This window comes from Euphorbia lathyris, chromosome 3, assembly GCF_963576675.1.
Source record: "Euphorbia lathyris chromosome 3, ddEupLath1.1, whole genome shotgun sequence".
NCBI lineage: Eukaryota > Viridiplantae > Streptophyta > Magnoliopsida > Malpighiales > Euphorbiaceae > Euphorbia > Euphorbia lathyris.
This window is the reverse complement of record NC_088912.1, coordinates 43,388,754-43,408,375: the sequence shown is the minus strand read 5'-3', so window position 1 is coordinate 43,408,375 and position 19,622 is coordinate 43,388,754. Positions and strand designations below refer to the sequence as shown.

The 19,622-nt window shown below is 39.0% G+C and overlaps 1 pseudogene; it reads left to right on the top strand.

The window, feature by feature from the left end:
* Nucleotides 1-4,244: 4,244 nt before the first annotated feature.
* On the top strand, nucleotides 4,245-9,056 carry LOC136222644 (uncharacterized; annotated as a pseudogene).
* Nucleotides 9,057-19,622: the final 10,566 nt, after the last annotated feature.

The window sequence follows — 19,622 nt, the reverse complement described above, 5'->3', positions numbered from 1 at the left end:
CTGATTTGTCAAGCGACAAGGCAATGAGCTCGCTCATTCTTTCGCACAGGCTGCACGTTTTAACTCTTGTCCCGTTATTTACCAGTATTTACCGAACTTTATTCCTTATTCTTTGTTAAACATTTGCCCTTCCGTGGCCCATTAATAGTATTCCTCTTTAAAAAAAACATTTGTTCTTTTATATATTGCAACGGTAAGTTGAAAATGGAATGTTTTTTTAATATATTACTTTTTTTCAATGGATATGAATTTTCAAAATAATATTACATTTCACTCAATTCAAATAAAAATAAAAAAAATAATTCTTATTCAAATAATCATAATAGTAATTATTCATTAATTATTTTATTACATAAAAAACCATTTTTTTACTAATTAACTAAATAAAAATAATTAATATAAAGTGTTTATAAGAAATTGATCTATAAAAAAACAAGATAAAATTATAAACCATTAAAGAAGAATGTTACTAATAGTGGTTATGGTTAGAAATGCTTCTGTGGCAAATATAATCACAACCACCACTAGAGATGTTCTCAAGTATGTATTTGAATCAGATAAATATTGATGACTAGAGTTGATAAATTATGTATAATAGAATAATATTTTGAAAAAAGAAATGAAATCTTTAGTAGAATATTTTATTTGTTTTTTTACTATTTCATATATTGTTTCTGCAAAAAAAAAAATGGTTCAAATGTGAAAATAATGTATGTAACCATGTTTTCAAAAAAATAATGTATATAACCGTAAACAGTTCATATGTTTAGGGCAACCATATTGATCATTGCTATCAACAATTTACCATATACAAATATTTATTTGTTACTCCCATATATGTTTAATTAAAGATTAAATATGTCTACTAGCTTTTTATAAATAAAATATTTCTAAAAAGTCTTGTTTATATGACAAGTGCGTTCTCTCTTGCTTCTCTATAGCAGGTTTGGTCTTGTTCCTGTAATTTTTGATGTTGGCGCTCACACCAAATTTGGAAGATGCTTATGCTAACTTGAATCTGGTCGAAGAGGAGGAGGGCGGTCTTACTGTGGAGGATGAGGATCTCAGTGCGGAGCAATTGGATTTGCATTGGTGCTTGGTAGGGAGATTTCTCACTGATAAACCAGTGGATTTTCCGGCAATGAAGGATTTATTGGCTGCGTTGTGGAAGCCGGGGAAGGGGGTGTATATCCGATCGATTAATCCTAATCTTTTCCTCTTTCAATTCTTCCATGAAATAGATATCCGTCGAATTTTGGAGAATGTCCTTGGACGTTTGATAACAAGCTGCTATTGGTGCACCGTATGAATCTGAACGAGTCACCGGCACTTGTTCCCTTATTTCATATGGATACTTGGATCCAGGTATTTAATTTACCTCATGGTTTTATGTCTGAGAAGGTGGCTACTATGATTGGAAATTATGTTGGTGGTTTTATTTCCTCCGACCCGAATAATTTCCAAGGTATCTGGAGGGAGTTTCTCCGTATTAGAGTATCGTTGGATGTTCGTAAGCCCCTGGTGCGTCGGATGAAGCTGAAGAGGCCTGGAGGGGATTGGTTATGGGTGGAATTCCGATATGAACGTATTCGGAGATTCTGTTTTGTGTGTGGATTGTTGGATCACACAGAGTATGCTTGTCCGAAGATGTACGAGTCACCCAAGGGTGTTCTCGAGAAACCCTATGGGGCATATATGCTTGCTCAGAACAACAAGAAGCAACTCACGAAAGGTGCCCGCTGGCTCGTTCACGGTGTGGCTCCTAGTCAGGGGGTTCCGGCCGGGCTAGAAGCGGAAGTTGGGGCCAGTTCAGGGGTGGCGCATGTGGCGGATCAACAGAATATGGGGAAAAGTGCTCATCGGAAGAAGTCGGATAGTGGGGTGACGGGTATGGCGGTTACTAAGAATAGTGGAAAGGGTAGTGGGGTGACAGTTATGGCGGTTGATGGGAATAATAGACAGAATGGTGGGCCTATTTTGATGATAACTTCCCATGATTCACAGGGGGGACAAGGAGAATATTGAGGGAATGGTAGTGGCGGAAGTTAAGAGAAGGAGGACAGAGGAAAGCCCCAAGGATGGGGAGAGTGGGAAGTTACATGGTGATAATACATTGGGCCCAAAAAACAGGCTTGGGGCGGGCGCTGCAGGATAGGCCCGCCAAGCATCATGAGCATTTTGGCATGGAACTGCCGTGGGATGGGCAACTCACGGGCAGTGGGCGTTCTGGTGGATCTTGTCCGTCAACATAGACCAGATGTTATTTTTCTTTCAGAAACTAAAATTAGCAGTGCTCGGTTAGATGCCGTTAGAAGAAGGTTGAAGTTTGAGAAGTGTTTTAGTGTGGATTCGGTGGGCCGGAGTGGTGGGCTTGGCCTTATTTGGAGAGTTGCTGATATGGTTCAGATTTTCGATACGCATAATAATTTCATTGATGTCCGCATGAGGTTGGCTTCTCAATCTGAGTGGCGGTTTTCGGGTTTTTATGGGATTCCGGAGAGGGCAAGAAGACAGGAATCTTGGTGTAGACTTCGTCAACTTACAGGGCGGTCGAACCTGCCTTGGTGCTGTATGGGGGATTTTAACGATCTTGTATCCCAGGAGGAGAAGAGAGGATGGAGATTGCACCCCCAAGGGTTGGTAGAGGGTTTTCGTGACGCGGTTATTCAGTGTGGTCTTGTGGATCTTAGGTTTGTTGGCTACCCATTCACTTGGGAGCGTAGTCGGGGGACTGCTTACTAGGTGGAGGAGCGTCTGGACCGTGCATTGGCGTTTGCTGGATGGCTTGATTTGTTCCCTAATGTTGTGGTAAAGGTTCTGAACTTCACATCTTCGGATCACTTACCTCTTATTTTGTCACTTCAACAGCAGAGTAAGAAAGTTTGGGTTTAAAAGTTCAAATTTGAGAATTTATGGCTGAAGGATAGTGGTTGCAGAACAATTATTGAGGAGGTTTGGCGGAATAGTGGTAATGTGCAGATACAGGAGAAACTTGAGGTATGTAGTAAGGAATTATGGCAGTGGGGTAAAAATTATGGAAATGCATTAAGGAAACAGCTTGGTCAGGCCAAGGCATCTATGGCTCGGCTTAGAGGCCGACGGGATCCCGAAGGGCTGCGCAGGTTTAAGGAGCAGCAGGATATCTATTTCCGTACCCTGGGTCGTATGGAGATATTCTGGAAGCAAAGATCTAAAGCACACTGGTTGAAGTTGGGGGATTCTAACACGAGGTTTTTTCATACTTATGCGAATGGGAGAAGAAAGCAGAATTATGTTGAGAAGTTGCGAGATGAAAATGGCATTTGGTATGATTGGGATAATGGGATTGAGAATGTTATGAAAAATTACTTTCAGGACCTATTTCAATCTGCAAATTCGTTCTCGTTGGATACGCTGGAGAATATTCAGACTGTTATTAATGAGGAGCAGAATGCCGAGCTCTTGAGAGATGTCACTCATCAGGAAGTAAAGAGGGTGGTGTTTGGTATGCATCCGGATAAAGCCTTGGGGCGTGACGGTATGAATCCTGTATTTTATCAAACTTTTTGGCCTCTAATTGGCAATGATGTGGTTCAATTTTGTCAAAACTTCTTTAGTTCTGGACACCTTCCACCTCATGTCAATGATACAAATATTGTTTTGATTCCGAAGAAGAAGCACCCAGAAACGATGAAGGACTTCAGACCAATTTCACTCTGTAATGTTCTATACAGGATTTTGGCTAAGGTTATTGCTAATAGGCTTCGGCCGTTACTTCATCTGTTAATTTCGGAGTCTCAAAGTGCTTTCATTCCGGGGCGTTTGATAACAGATAATATTATCATTGCTTTTGAAGCGACTCATTATCTCAATCGACAGACAAGGGGAGAGTTGGCATTGCTGCATTGAAGATCGATATGAGCAAGGCATATGACCATTTAGAGTGGAGTTTTGTTCGTGCTATGCTGCTCCGTTTTGGTTTTACGGATGGCTGGATCAATTTAATCTTGAGATGCTTAACTACAGTGCGATATATAGTGGTGTCGAAAGGGTAGGAAATTGGACCAATTATACCATACAGGGGGGTCAGACAGGGGGATCCTCTCTCACCGTATTTGTTTATTATTTGTGCAGAGGGGTTGAGTGCGTTGATTCGGAGAAAGGAGCGGGAGGGATTGTGGAATGGATGTAGGATTACGAGAAGTGCCCCTGTGATCAGCCATCTGTTTTTTGCAGATGATTGTTACCTATTTTTCCGTGCAAACATGGCGGAGTGCGATACGGTCCAGGAAGTTCTGAATGAATATGAGCTTGCATCTGGACAGGTGGTTAATTTCGATAAATCGGCCATCTTGTTTAGCCGCAATGTGACGGATCCAGTGCGCAACATGATCTGTCAAGGTTTGGGGGTGCAGGAGACGAGGGATCAAGGTCGCTATTTGGGGCTCCCATCTATGGTGGGACGGAATAATCGGAAATTTTGAGATTCATTAAGGACAAAGCTTGGATTAGGATTCAATCATGGCATAATAAATTTCTATCTAGAGCTGGGAAGGAGATTTTGCTAAAGACCTGCCTACAGGCTTTGCCGAATTATGCCATGAATGTCTTCCTGTTCCCAATTGGGATTTGTAGAGAGATGGAGAGAATGTTTAATTCATTCTGGTGGCGGAATGGTACTTCTGGTATTCGATGGCTGGCTTGGGATAGGCTCTATAAAACTAAGGAGGAGGGTGGTATGGGGTTTAAGAGGCTCAGAGAATTCAATTTAGCGATGCTTGGCAAGTAGGGGTGGCGAATTTTGTCTGATCCTGATGCATTGGTATCACGGTTGTTGAAGGCGAAGTACTTCCGGAATTGTGATTTTCGACAGGCCTCCAAGGGAAGAAACCCGAGCTATATATGGAGCAGCATCTGGGAAGCGGCTCAATTGATGTTTCAGGGGTGCAGACGTTGTATTGGGGATGGAGAATCGCTGAAAATTGGGATGGATGAATGGATTACAAAGAATCCTAATGGTCGGCCCACGTCAATACTACCGGGAAATCTGGCACTAGAACCCGTCTCAGCTCTTTTTGCAGTAGGAAGGAGAGCTTGGGATGTTGAGGTTGTTCGGGATGTATTTAACTCTTAGGATGCAAATAATATCCTGAGTATTCCATTATCTGAGGATGCAGGTAATCAAGAATGGTATTAGGCTCATGAACACCATGGTGGATTTTCTGTAAGGAGCTGCTATAAAATGCTGGTGAATAGAAGGGAGAATGAAGAATTTGATGGTTGGAAGCAGTTATGGTGTTTGAAGGTGCCTAGCAAAATTAAGAACCTCATTTGGCGCGCTTGTAAAAAAGTAATTCCTACTGCTGAAAATCTCAGTAGGAAGGCTGTGGCGATGAATTCTTATTGCAGGTTTTGCAATTTGGAAATGGAAACAAGTTTGCATATTTTCCATCGTTGCATTTTTGCGCAGGAGGTATGGCGGTGCTCTTCGTTACGAATGGGCGGGGGAGTAATTGATGGGGGTTTTAAGGAGTGGATGCGGGATAGCTTCTCTCGGCTATCGGAGGATAAGCGATGTTTATGGGCTGCTGTTGTTTGGAGTATATGGTGCTGCAGAAATAAGTTAATCTGGCAAGGGGTGATTCCGCAGGCCTACATGGTGTTCCAAAGGGCTTGCTCAATTATTCGGGATTGGAGGGAGGCTCAGTTGGAGGTACAGAATTTGTGCAGGGACGTGGTTGGCGTGGGTGAGCAGGGGCGTCCAAGAGGCTGGACTAGGCCTGCTGTCGGCCAGTATAAGGTGAATGTGGATGCGTCGGTTGTTCCGGGGTCCGGCTTCATGGGAGTTGGGGTTGTCTTACGGAATTGGGATGGTATGTTTTGTGGGGGCATGGCTAAACATATCGTTGGGAATTTTAATCCCCGAGAAGCGGAGGCAGTGGGCATTAGAGAGGCCCTTAGTTGGGTCAAAAACAGGGGACTTGCAAGGGTCGTGGTGGAGTCGGATGCGTTAGCTGTGGTTGAGGATATCCGGAGTCCAACAATGAGATCTGCCTATGGTATAATCCTTGAGGATTGTAGGAAGTTAATTAGCTCTTTTAATGACGTTGCTGTCAATTTTATTGCTCGTTCTGCGAATGAAGTTGCTCATGCTTTTGCTAGGGTAACTCATTCTATGTCAGGATGTCTGGAATGGGGTCTGTCCTTCCAGATTTAATTGCTCATTTGATGTATGTTGATTCTGGTTAATATATTCTCATTATTCCTCAAAAAAAAAAAATTAAAGATTAAATGACCCTGAAAAAAATCAAATACATGTAAAGAATGTTAATTTGCTACCGTTATTCTTAGAAACAAAATTAAGTCAGATTTTCCTAAACATGTAAATATAATTAATGCCATTTAAAATTCAGCTCTCACCTTCTTAGTCAGTCAAATATCCATTGATCCTAAATCATATTCTCAATAGAAATAAATCACTATTTATAAGGAAATGCATTAATTAATTAATTCATTCATTCACTCATCAACCTATAAATTAAGTAGAAACCTTTTGAAAAACCATTTCATTTCATGGATTCTATTTTCCCCCTCCAAACTTCAACCATGCTTCCTATCCTTCTCTCATTCTTAGTTTTCACAATTTTCTTTATTTTCTCTCGGAAGAAACTCCCCTACCCACCGGGCCCGAGAGGGTACCCGATTATCGGCAACATGGGCATGATGGACCAACTTTCTCACCGTGGCTTGGCTAATCTTGCTAAACAATACGGCGGACTCTTCCACCTCAAAATGGGCGGGCTTCACGTGGTCGCGGTATCGAAGCCCGAAATGGCTAAAGAAATCCTTCAAGCCCAAGACATTAACTTCTCCAACCGACCCGCAAATGTCGCAATAGCCTACTTAACTTACAATCGGGCCGATATGGCCTTTGCAAACTACGGCCCATTTTGGCGTCAAATGCGGAAAATCTGTGTTATGAAACTGTTCAGCCGAAAACGGGCGGAGTCATGGGCCTTGGTGCGAGAGGAGGTTGACTCGGTGGTGCGAACCGTGATCAAAAAAACCGAAAGCGGTCCGAGTGTTAATATTGGGGAGTTGGTATTTGCATTAACAAGGGATATAACGTATAGAGATGCTTTTGGGTCAGTTTCAAGGGAAGGGAGAGATGAGTTAATGAAGATTTTGCAAGAATTTTCGAAGCTATTTGGGGCTTTTAACATAGCAGATTTCTTTCCTTGGTTGGGTTGGATTCATGGACAAGGGTTTCAAAAGAGGTTAGGTAGGGCAAGAGAATCATTAGATGGGTTTATTGATAGTATCATTGATGAACATTTGAGTAAGAAAAAATGCTCTAAAGAAGATGAAGATGAGGTTGAAACAGATATGGTGGATGAACTTATGGCATTTTATAGTGAAGATGCAAATAGCTTGGCTGATTCACAATCTACTCTTAGACTCACCAAAGATAACATCAAAGCAATCATCATGGTAAAATTCACCTCTTTCATTCGTAATATCTATATGGTGGTTACGTATATGATTCATAAGATGATATGAACTAGGTAGCATAAGTGATTTTTTTTAGTTGACATGAAATTAGTATACAAATAATTTACATACTAGCGAGTTAAGAGTTTGTTAAATAAATTTTAGATCAAACTTAGGGTTAAACTGTTAACTATAGGATTATATGAATGTTTAAAAGTATATGTGATCCTATATCTTGTAATGTCACAATTAGTATTTGGTTTGTCAAGGTTAACGGGAATGAGGTATCCTAAAAAACATTCTCCATGTGACGTGGATAGAAAAAATTTCCTCCCCGAAATCAGAAAGGGGACGGACATGGGGAATGTCTTTCCCAATCCGTCAGGATCCGATATCCAACTTTCTTAGAATCCATGAAATTATTAATAAAATTACAAATATATTATATATACAATAATATTGATTTTTTGTATACTTATGATACTAATTGAAAATTTTGTACATATTATTTGTATTTGATTAAAATGTTGAATTATTGTAGTTTTTTATTAATTTTATGTAAATCGGAAATGTAAATTTAATTTTTAAAATTATATATATGTAAAGATAAAATTATCACAGTAAACTCCGATGGATGAGGATTGAGAAAGAATTTTCTCAATTCATACATGGTGATAGGGATGGAAATGGAAATTCCCAAAATAAACTTGGATGGGGATGGAGGAACCATTCCCCATCTGCTCCCTACCTGGTTTAGAACCCGAACTCGCCACTAACCCTAATTTAGGATTTATACAATTGTAACAAGGTATTTTTTAGATTGATTAGTATCGGCTCATTTGACACTACTAATTCAATAATTTACACGATATGAACACGACACTAACCGATAATATATCATCCCTCATAGTATCATAGTCTTATAAATATCAACATGTAATTCTAATAAAGTTTGAATGACAGGATGTAATGTTTGGTGGAACCGAAACAGTGGCATCAGCAATTGAATGGGCAATGGCAGAACTAATGAAAAGTCCAGAAGAGTTAAAGAAAGTGCAAGAAGAACTCACCCAAGTAGTCGGGTTAAACCGGATACTCCACGAATCGGATCTCGAAAACTTACCTTACCTAAGATGTGCATTGAAAGAAACACTTCGTCTCCACCCTCCAATTCCTCTCCTCCTCCATGAAACAGCAGAGGATAGTGTAGTAACCGGGTACAGAATACCAGCAAGATCACGGATCATGATCAACGCATGGGCTATCGGGCATGACCCGGAAGCATGGGATGACCCGGATAAGTTCAAACCAAGTAGATTCATGGAAAAGGGGCACCTGATTTCAAAGGAAGTGATTTTGAGTTTATCCCATTCGGGTCGGGTAGACGGTCATGCCCGGGAATGCAATTAGGGTTGTATGCATTAGAGTTAGCAGTGGGTCATTTGGTGCATTGTTTTAAGTGGGAATTAGGGGAAGGAATGAAGGGTGAGGATATTGATATGAAGGATGTGTTTGGACTTACTGCACCAAAGGCTATTAGACTCATTGCACTTCCAACTTATAGGTTGAATTGTAAATTTAATTAGATTTGGAGATTATATGCTAATCACATTGTCTTTTTAGCATATATTTTAATTATGTTCAAGTAGATTAATACAACAAACACAAATTGGTAATAATTATTAATAAGGATTTCTTGATGCACTTCCTGATGTACATTTTTCATACGGAAAACATTCATCTCAGAAAAATTATAGGAAGATGTGAGGGAAACTAAAAGGAGAACATGAGGTAAATAAAGGTGGAAACCAAAATGTCTTTTAATACTTTAATGTATATTCAAGTGAGGCGTTGAACCTCTACTTGAAAGGTTTGAGGTTCGATTCCCCACTCCGTCAAAATTTAGCCCCCATTGGTAGGTGATCTGTAAATTCCACTGTAAACCCTCATCGAGGTCTGTGGTTTGCCCTGACCTTGGGAGTGGGTAGACCTACCCTTACCTAAACTTTTTACTCATCAAAAAAAAGTGAGTTATTTAAAAAGCAAGAATGTTAAAAAAATGTCAGAGTCAATCTATCGTGGAAGTCATGGAAACTACGAGTAGAGAAGTTACTTAAGATGGTGGAGAATGTGGATTAGTGGAAGCAAGTAGGAAGTTAAGTCATGCTCTTTGTCGTTTAACTATAAGTAATTCCAGTTCAGTTCAATTCTGTAGCATTCAGTTCAGTAATTTAGCATTACTTATTGTAATTTTTATTATTTTATTATTATTATTATTAGAACCATTATTATTTTTATAAGTTTTTTATTTTAATTATTGCTATTTTTAAAGAATTATATTATTATTTCAGTTTCAATAGAGTTCAGTTCAGTTCAGTTAATTTCAGTAAAAAAGAACAGAATCTTACTCTCAACATTTATAAAAGGCAAAAATCATGATGAAAACACCCCAACTCAAACAGAATTACTCGAGTATAAAGGTTTGGTAACTAGTGGCGCATGGTATGCCATAAAAATAGAAGGATATAGTGCAAAAGAGTTGTTGAAATGCACCATGCTAGGGAAATGGATGAAGGGGAACCCATGGTAAAGGAATGGTGAAGTCTGATGAACCAGAGGGAATCATTTAGAAGGTGCAAATAGGTGACATGGTGATACCAATTAGATGTGCAACAGCCTTAATGACGTTGTCAGCATATTTTTTAGGGTCTTCAAGCAGTGCTCATATTGAAGAAAAGAAAAACCAACATATCCCTAAGATAAGGGATTCATTCACCAGTGGGGTAATTTTTCAATCAAATAACCCAGGAGAACCAAAAAGATTTTTTTTTAGAATGATGAAACACATCAAGCCTTTGTATATTATGGTAGACCAGTGTAACATCCCTAAAACCCTAACATATGAGTCTTCTTATATTCATATATGTTTGCATGATTGAATACATACATTTTAGATTCATCTCATTGTCATTAGAAGTTTCGTATGCATAATGCGATTACTGTGCAATTAGTAGGCGATTAGTGTGTCATTAAGATGTAACGATTGGTTAATTGAGTTAGAACTTAAATGAATGAACAAACATGTCCTTAATTGATTAAATTACACTTTTGGAGGGTTGAATTTGAGGTTTGTGAGCAAGCACCTCACTAAGCATGAGGTGTCACTCAATAGTAAGACAAAGTATGCCTCTTCACTTTTAAAAAGATGTACACAACTTAATCCTTATTATTTTCATCCACAATTTTGACTATACACTATGCCAAAACCCTCTTCAGACGACGGTTCAAAACCGTCGTCCTGCACGATATAAATCTGTCACAGGGCTCGCTGCCGTCTGATAAGGCATCAGACGACGGTCGAGTTCTGTCATCTTTCGAAGCGACAGATGACACGCGCTTTCTAAGCGTCTGTCATCTTTTCCATGTTACAACCAAGCTATAAACTTCATATATAACTTAACTATCCATTATTTACATAATATGCACACCAGTTGTGCACAATATATACACAGAACCAGTGGGATATCATTGTACGAAAATATGCACCAAAAAAAGACCCAAAATATGCACAACAATAAGTTTACCACAAACCGATAATCATATTGTACGAAAACAGGATTACATACACAATCCATTGTCACTTCAAGTAAAGCACATGATCTGCCCATTCTGTGCGGAGATGATCCAAATCTGAATGGTTGTAACTCAATCCACACTTGTTTATCCACTACAAAACATAAATGCTTTACTATATATCACTGATAACAACTGCATATATCTGAACATAATATTATGGTAATGAATTATGGTACCTTTGCAACAAAGTTTAATTCCTTATCCATGACGATCTCCCGCATGTACAGCATTATCCAAAAACCACATGTTTTATCATCTTGTTGCTCAGGTATCCCCTGTGTCACGGAATATAATGGTTAGACCCCAAAAAAGACAATATACACTTGCTTGTGTAACTGTAAAACTCACTAGAAGCGGTGTCATCTTCAGCTTGGTCTTCATCACCTTCTTTGGGTCTTTCTGAGCATAGTAGAACTTCATCGCATTGCAACAAGTGTAACAACATGTGTGCGTATGTGAGTAACTATTTGAATGCGTACACGTTAGAGGCATTTTGTAACTTACTTGCTCACAACATCCGTCCATTCTGTGGAATTTGACAATCTCCTTTTCAATGGATCCAACCAATATGATTTTTTCTTCTCAATGTCAACAATACTGAGAGTCCAATGTGATCTACAAACATTAGCCATTTCAGCTGTATCAATATCAGATAATCAACTGATAAACACACAGTACAAAGAAAACCTTAGCCATTTCAACTGATAATCAACAAACCTTCCTTTTTCATACCCTAACATCCTCCAAGGAAAACTCTTCCAATTTCTTCCATTTTCAAGCCAAACAAGTCAAGTTAGGAAGCATACTAGGTGATAGACACAAATTGAAGGTTAGTATGTTGTTTTAGCTTGTTTTCTATGAGTTTGAGATTCTGAAATACCTAGGTATGATGATAGGAGTTGTTGTGGATGAGATATAATTGAGTTTGTTGAGTTTTTGTGTTGTTTAAAGTGGTTATAGACTATCTAAATGAAAGATATGTATCAAGTGCCCTAAACAGAAATATAGGGTACTGTTTTCAGTCATTTTGGAACATGTTTATCATCTTGATATTGTTCGAATTTGGAAATATATAAATAATAAACTACGTTCATATATATGTTATGAAACTATCTATAAAATATGGGACTTTAATTCAATACATAGATGAAGAAAACCTAGATGGATCATGACTGCCTCGAAATTGAATGTCATATGAGGCAGCCATGTTGATGTAGAAATTTGAGGACCTTAGCATCCGAATTTGGGAAGGTTTATTGATATAAAAGTGTTCCTAAATACTTGAAGTATATGTCTGTAAAAGTATTTGGCAATCCATTGTGTTTAGTGTGAGCTAAGTTGAGTGGATTATGATAGATGCAAAGCTGGGTAGTCTGTTTCTTGGCTGGAAACAGGATAGAATAATTTTGCATGCCATATATTGTGTAGAAGTGATATTAATGTGAAATTTGGATATGTTATACCCATATATGTCTAGTTTCAGTAGGTTCAAGAAACAGGGCATTTGGATTCATATAGAGAAACATATGGCAGAATGTGTGCAAGTAGGTCATGTGATGATCTAAGACAAAAGGATTAGATTGCATGAACTTTGTGGAGTTAGTGTATTGTAAATCATATAGCATGCATTAGTTTAAATCTTCATTAAGTTTATGTTAAGACTAATTTATAAATGTTATGTGACATTAGGAGGACAAGGTGCAATTGAACGCACACCCGATCGTGTAGAATAGATCGAACCGAGTGCAGCGGTAAGCATATTGCTTATATATGTGTATGAATGTATTGTGGCTTGTGACTTGTTGAGTGTGAGATGTGGTTGAATCTGATGTGAATAATGTGAATAATGTTTGAGTGTTTGTGATACATTGTGTTAGATATGAAAGTGATATGATTGAGTACGTTGCAGTGTTATGAGTACAATTGTGGCATGTTGAGCCTTGTGCACATACTTGAACTGGATAATGGTTGGATAAGAAATAAATATGAGCTTTCTTGGATGGATATATGAAATGGTCCAAGTTGAGAGTGCTATCCGAATATTGTGAGTCGGAAGCACATCTGTTGAGATATATGAGTACGTGAGTTGAGTTTAACTCCTCCGTAGCACAGATGATTGTATTCCGAATTTAGTGAGATGGGATACAAATTGGACCCAAGGACCATTTTATATATATTGTCTAAGTACAGCAAGGCCTACTTACTAAAATAAGTATTACTATAATAAGTGAAACAAGTGAATATATTTTGATCTATGTTCTTTACATTAATTTTGTATACATATATGCATAATATGTTTATTGAGTAGGCAGCTCACCTTTGCCAACAGATTTTACAGGTTAGGTGGAGTTCTTCTTGTTTAAGGTCGCACCGGCAGTGTCAGTCCATTCTCGCCTAGGCATTTTGGAGTATTTTGATGTACTTTTGCTTTGTAAATCCTCTATGTAGGATAATGACGTAAACATGTATTGTAAATTGTAAACGGTTTCTCTTATTTATAATATGTAAAGTTTATATGAGATTGAAGTTTATATGATTGAGACTTGAAAGCATGTCTGTAACTGATGTTGTGTGAGATATCATGTGATCCTGGTGAGGGGGTTACAACCAGTATCCAAAGTATTATCAATAATGGTTCTATAGTGAATATCATGACATTTAGGATAATGAAGACCTTATGGAAGTTGATAGAAGATCTCATTGCTACAAGGGTCATGGTGTCACCTTTCATAGAGAAAGCCACCAAAACATTCGGAGTTCTTCTAGTAGATATCACAATTGGAAGCAAGACATATGTGGCAGCATTCTTTGTGGTTGATTAACAGCAAACTATCAAATCTTGCTAGGGAGAGACTTAATTCACACCAATTGGTGCGTGTCACCCTCACTCCATCAATTCTTGCTTTTTCGAAAGGGAAATGAGGTAGAGGTTGTCTGGGCAGATAGGAAACCATTTATGACTCCGCCTAATTCTATAGAGGCAAGGAATTATAATGGAGGTGGGTCCTATAGAGTTCACGGGAGAAAGCAAAAGAGGAGGACCCAAAAGTATCACTTGGAGGAAGCAATGTCAGCAAAAAGGGAAAGTTATCCTCTACCTATCAGCAATTGTTCCATATAAATCTTAGGGAACAATGGAAAACCCCATCATTAAATATGTTATAGGAATGGAATGAGAACAGATTCAGTAATATCTTTTATCATAAGAAGCGCGTTGATGCGTGAATTGTAGGGGTCCAAAAAATCTTAGCTCAACACGTTTATGAGATTGATGAATCAAGTACTTAGATCGGTGATTGGGAAGTTTGTGGTCGTTTATTTTGATGACATCCTCATCCATAGTAAGACGCTAGAGGAGCATGTGGGGCACTTGAGAGTCGTGTTGGATTTACTCCGGCAGAACCAACTATATGCCAATACAAAGAAATACGACTTTGTCATAGAGAGCCTTGTATTCCTCGGGTATGTGGTTAGTGGGAATGGAATCCGGGTTGATGGAGAAAAGGTGAGGGCTATCCGGGAGTGGCCGACTCCTAAAACGGTTGGGGATATTAGGAGCTTTCACGGGTTAGCCATGTTCTATAGACGGTTCATCCGGAATTTTAGCGCCATTGTTGCTCCTATGACCGAATGTTTGAAGAAGGGAAGAGGTTTCAAGTGTGGAGACGAGCAAGAGAGTAGCTTCGCCTTGATCAAAGAAAAACTAAGTACGGCTCTGGTCTTAGCTTTTCCCGATTTTGACAAGTTATTCGAGGTGGAGTGTGATGCTAGTGGAGTCGGAGTTGGTGGAGTCGGAGTTGGAGGAGTCTTGATGCAAGAGAGGCGGTCCATTGCCTATTTTAGCTAAAAGTTATGTGAGTCACGACAAAAGTGGGCCACCTATGACAAGGAATTTTATGCGGTGGTTCGGGCTCTCAGGACGTGGGAGCACTACCTTATCGGGAAGGAGTTTATATTGTACACCGACCACTAAGCCCTTAAGTACTTGGGAAGTTAAAAAAAAGCTTCGTAGTTCGATGCATGTGAGGTGGTCCGCCTTTGTGGATAAGTTCCCCTATAAACTTGTCCATAAAGCGGGTCAACAAAACAAGGTGGCAGATGCTTTGAGTAGATGGGTGGCACTCCTCAAAACAGTGGCTTTGGAGTTAGTGGATTATGAGAATATTAAAGAGGAGTACCGTGATGACCCGGATTTCGGGAGTGTATAGGAAAAGTGTCGGGACGGAACCGAGGGTGGTGAGTTTCAGCTAGTAGACGGGTTTCTCATAAGGGGTAGCCAACTATGCCTCCCAGGTACATCCATTCGAAAAAGGGTGATCCCAGAGATTCATAGGGGACCGTTGGGAGGCCATTTCGATAGGGACAAGACATTTGAGGCGGTGAGTTCCCGTTACTTTTGGCCCAAGTTAAAGAGGGATGTGCTTACATCGTACAGAGGTGTGAGAGTTGTCAAACATCTAAGGGGCACACCACCAACGCGGGTTTGTGGATGCATCTACCGGTATCAGACACGATTTGGGAGGACCTTTCTATGGACTTCGTGTTGGGACTACCGAGGACTCAACGGGGGATGGACTCGATCTTTGTAGTGGTGGACCAGTTCTCGAAGATGGCTTATTTCATACCATGTCGTAAGACTAACGATGCTACCGCAATTGCCAAGCTATTCTTCCGGGAAGTGGTGAGATTACATGGGGTGCCAAAAAGTATAGTGTCGGATAGGGACACTAAGTTCATTAGCCATTTTTGGCGAACTTTGTGGGCCATTCTTGGGGCCACCTTGAAGTTTAGCACCACCGCTCACCCTCAAACGGACGGACAAACCGAGGCGATCAATCGGACCTTGGGTAATCTTTTGAGAAGTAAGTGCCAAGACAAGCCGAAGATGTGGGATTATGTGATAGCTCAAGCCGAGTTTTCATACAATTCATTCGTGAGTTCGACTACCGAGAAAGCTCCATTTGAGATTGTGTACATCAAGACACCCAACCTACCACTTGATTTGGGAGATGTCCCGAGAGGGGAAAAGAAAAGTGTGGCGGCTCAACATTTGGCCAATGATTATCACCAAATGCATCAAGAGGTGAAGCATAGCATCGAGGAGAAGAATAGCAAGATTAAGGCCAAGATTGATGAGCACCGAAGAGAGCTTCAATTTGAAGTGGGAGACGAGGTGATTGTGTATTTGATCAAGGAGAGGCTCGTGAGTGCACCGAGTAGCAAGCTAAGGCCAAGGAAGTACGGGCCCTATAAGGTGGTCAATAAAATTAGTGCCAACGCATATCATGTGGCACTCCCTAACTGGCTTGGAAAAATGTCTCCTTCGTTTAATGCGCAGGATTTGAGCTTATGGAAGCCGGACAGACCTCTGCCCATCAAGGGACGTGAGATGGAGTCCAACTCTTCGAGAGAATGAGAGAATGATGAGGACATCTTATGTTTCCACACGGAGCATGCGTTAGGCGCTAAGAGGAGAGAGAGAACAACACACGTGGAGGGGGACATTAATGAAGATCACATGGAGCGTGATATAAAGGACGCGGAGCGTACGATGGGGGACGCGGAACGCGCGGGGCGTGGATCCTGAACGGCAGCTTTGGGTGACAAGCAAGATAAGGGGGAAACTTGGGTGGCCCTTGTTTCCTTATGTTATTATTTAATATCTCATTCAATTACTCTTATTTCCTTATTTCTATTTTTTAAAACTCCTTCAATTACTCTTATTTCCTTATTTCTATTTTTTAAAATTATGCCTAATTGGCCCCTACTTCTATCCCTAATATGTAACCCTAGTAGGGGTTTGTTAGTCTTTTGCTTTTACTTGGAGAGGGTATAAATATCTCTCTTATCTATGTTTGAACAACTTTTTGATGAATTAAAATTATAGCCTCTTAAGGAGCTTTTGGATTTCTATCCTTTTAGGGTTACTCACCTGTCATGCTAGGTTTGAGAAGTTTGTATTCTTTGTCGGTTTACGACTAAAACCGTCCACATCGAATTTATCCGCATCAAGTCATCTTTGCTTTAAAGCATCGTCAAAGGAGAGAGGGGTGTATGGTTCTAAAATTGGATTTAGATAAGGCCTGTGATTGTATCAGCTTGAACTTCTTATAGGATACCCTGATTGGGGTTACCTTCACATTTGATTAGTGTTATCATCAGTTATTTGTCATCTTCATCCATGAGCATCTTTTAGAATGGGCAGAAGACTCAGGGCTTTCGCCCGTCTAGGGGTCTTTGGCAAGGTGACTCTTTATCTCCGTACCTTTTTTCTCTTTTAGAGCGGCTTAGTCATTTAATCATGGATGTTGTTTCTAATCATTCGTCGACCTGTGAAATTTTCCAAATTGGGCATTGATCCCTCTCATATTTTCTTTGTTGATGATATTGTGTTGATGTCAAAGGCTTCCATTCTCAGGCTCAAGTGATTAAGAATATTTTATCTTACTCTTATGAGTGTTCAGTAAAGCTATTAGATTTTTCAAAATCCCTTGTTTTCTATTCGCATAATACAACTATTGTGGCTCATTAGCAAAAAAAATCAGAGCTAGGGATTGCTAGCACTTCTAACTTAGGAAGGTATTTAGGAGTCCATGTTGTGCTTGAGCCCGTAACAAAATACATGCATGGTTATGTTTTGGATAGAGTGGAACTCCATTTATCTGCTTGGAAGTCACGAGGCCTTTAGTTTGCGGGTCAAACAATGCTTGTCAAAATGGTGCTTACAACTCTGCCGATGTATACCATGCTTACAACTCAAAATGGTGCTTTCAACCAAAAAACCTATTCAAAGTCAGGTTTGGAGATATGTTGGGAGTTAGTCGCATTATTAATGTGAATTGGGGCTGCATTTGGAAATTAAGTACGTGTTTGAGAGAATTCGGTATTTTATTATCAGCTACCTAGACCACCCTCCATCTTTTTCGGGATTGTAATTTGTTTTGTGCTATTTGGAATGAGTTAATCGCTTCAAAGTAACGACAACAGTTGTATAAGACAAGTCTTAACTAGGGATTGGCTAACCGGGAATCTATCGCTTAAGCTTCAATGGAAGAACGTTGCCTGAACGATCCTTTTTACTACTATGTGTTGGTGGATTTGGCGCCAGAGAAACTCGAGAATCTTCAATACGTATATTGTGGCTATTGCTAATAAAATGGAGTTTCTTGTCTCCAAAACTGATGAGTTTGATAGAGTTTGCAATTTATTCAGGAATTATAAGTATATTCTTATTTGCAGGAAAGTTCGAGATGATGGTTAGATTAAGGTGAATTGTGACGGAACCAAGAAGGGTAAACTAGGATTCGTGACTGTAGGAGGTTTGATTGGAGACAAATCTAGGAACCAACTAGGAGGTTTTGTTTGTAATTTGGGGATTTGCTTTGTTGTCCTTGCTGAGGTTTGGGGCCTCCGCTATGGGCTACAGCTTGGATCTGCAACGGTCTCTACATTGGTATTTTGGATTACTGAGGGGTACAAGAACTTATTAAGGCATGATTAGGATCTCAAACTCCCGTCCTGGAGATAATATGACATTTGATTGATGGCAAACTTTTCAATGATTTTTTCCTTAGGTCATCACGAGTATGATGTACCACTACAGATCTCCAGGATCTCATCCTTACACATTCTTGTGGAGCTAGTGCTCCTCAGTTAGTTGGTTTGTCAATTAATTTGTTTGTAGTTTTTCTTATTCTTGTTCTTGTTATTTTTCTTATTGGAACCTTTCCCTTGTAACACCTAAAAAAATATTAATTCAACCTATAGCATAATAAATATATCTTCTAACTTAATCCAATAATAAATTTATTTTCTAACTCAATTTTATCTTAAGCACAATAAATTCGATCTCTAACATAAAAATCCTGAAACAGTTGTACGGATTAATATTAAATAATCAAATTATTAATTCTAAATTTATAACTCAAAGCTATCCAATTTTCAATCAATTAGAATTATCAACATTAAAGTAAATTAAACAATCATATAATAATACTAAGTTAAAAGAAGACATCACATTTTTAAACAATCAAAATTATCACAACTAGATTGAACTAAACAATCAAATAATAATAATAAGTTTTCAATCCCCAATTCATCAACTCTCTTTTTTGATCAATTTCAACCCTAATTTATCCAATTTTATATCAAGCAAAATCATTACAGCTAAATCAAATCAATAATACTAACCTAAGTTGAAGAAAAAAAACATGAAATTCAATCCCCAATTCATCAATTCAGTTTTTCAATCTCAAATCAAGTCTAATAATAAGCCCAATAAAAGTTAAGACAGTATAAAATGAAAATAGGATATAAAAGAAACACCTTCCCCAGAATAGAGGAGACTGACAGTCGGATGAAACTCATATGAACAGCCAAAAATCAAGTTAAACAAAATGGTTCTCTACCAAATTCGTCTTTTATTTTCTAGACCAAACCAACCCAACACATAAAAGCATCTGTTAAAAGAGGCTGATTTTCTTTTTAAAAAAAACACAAATACAGATTTTATCGAA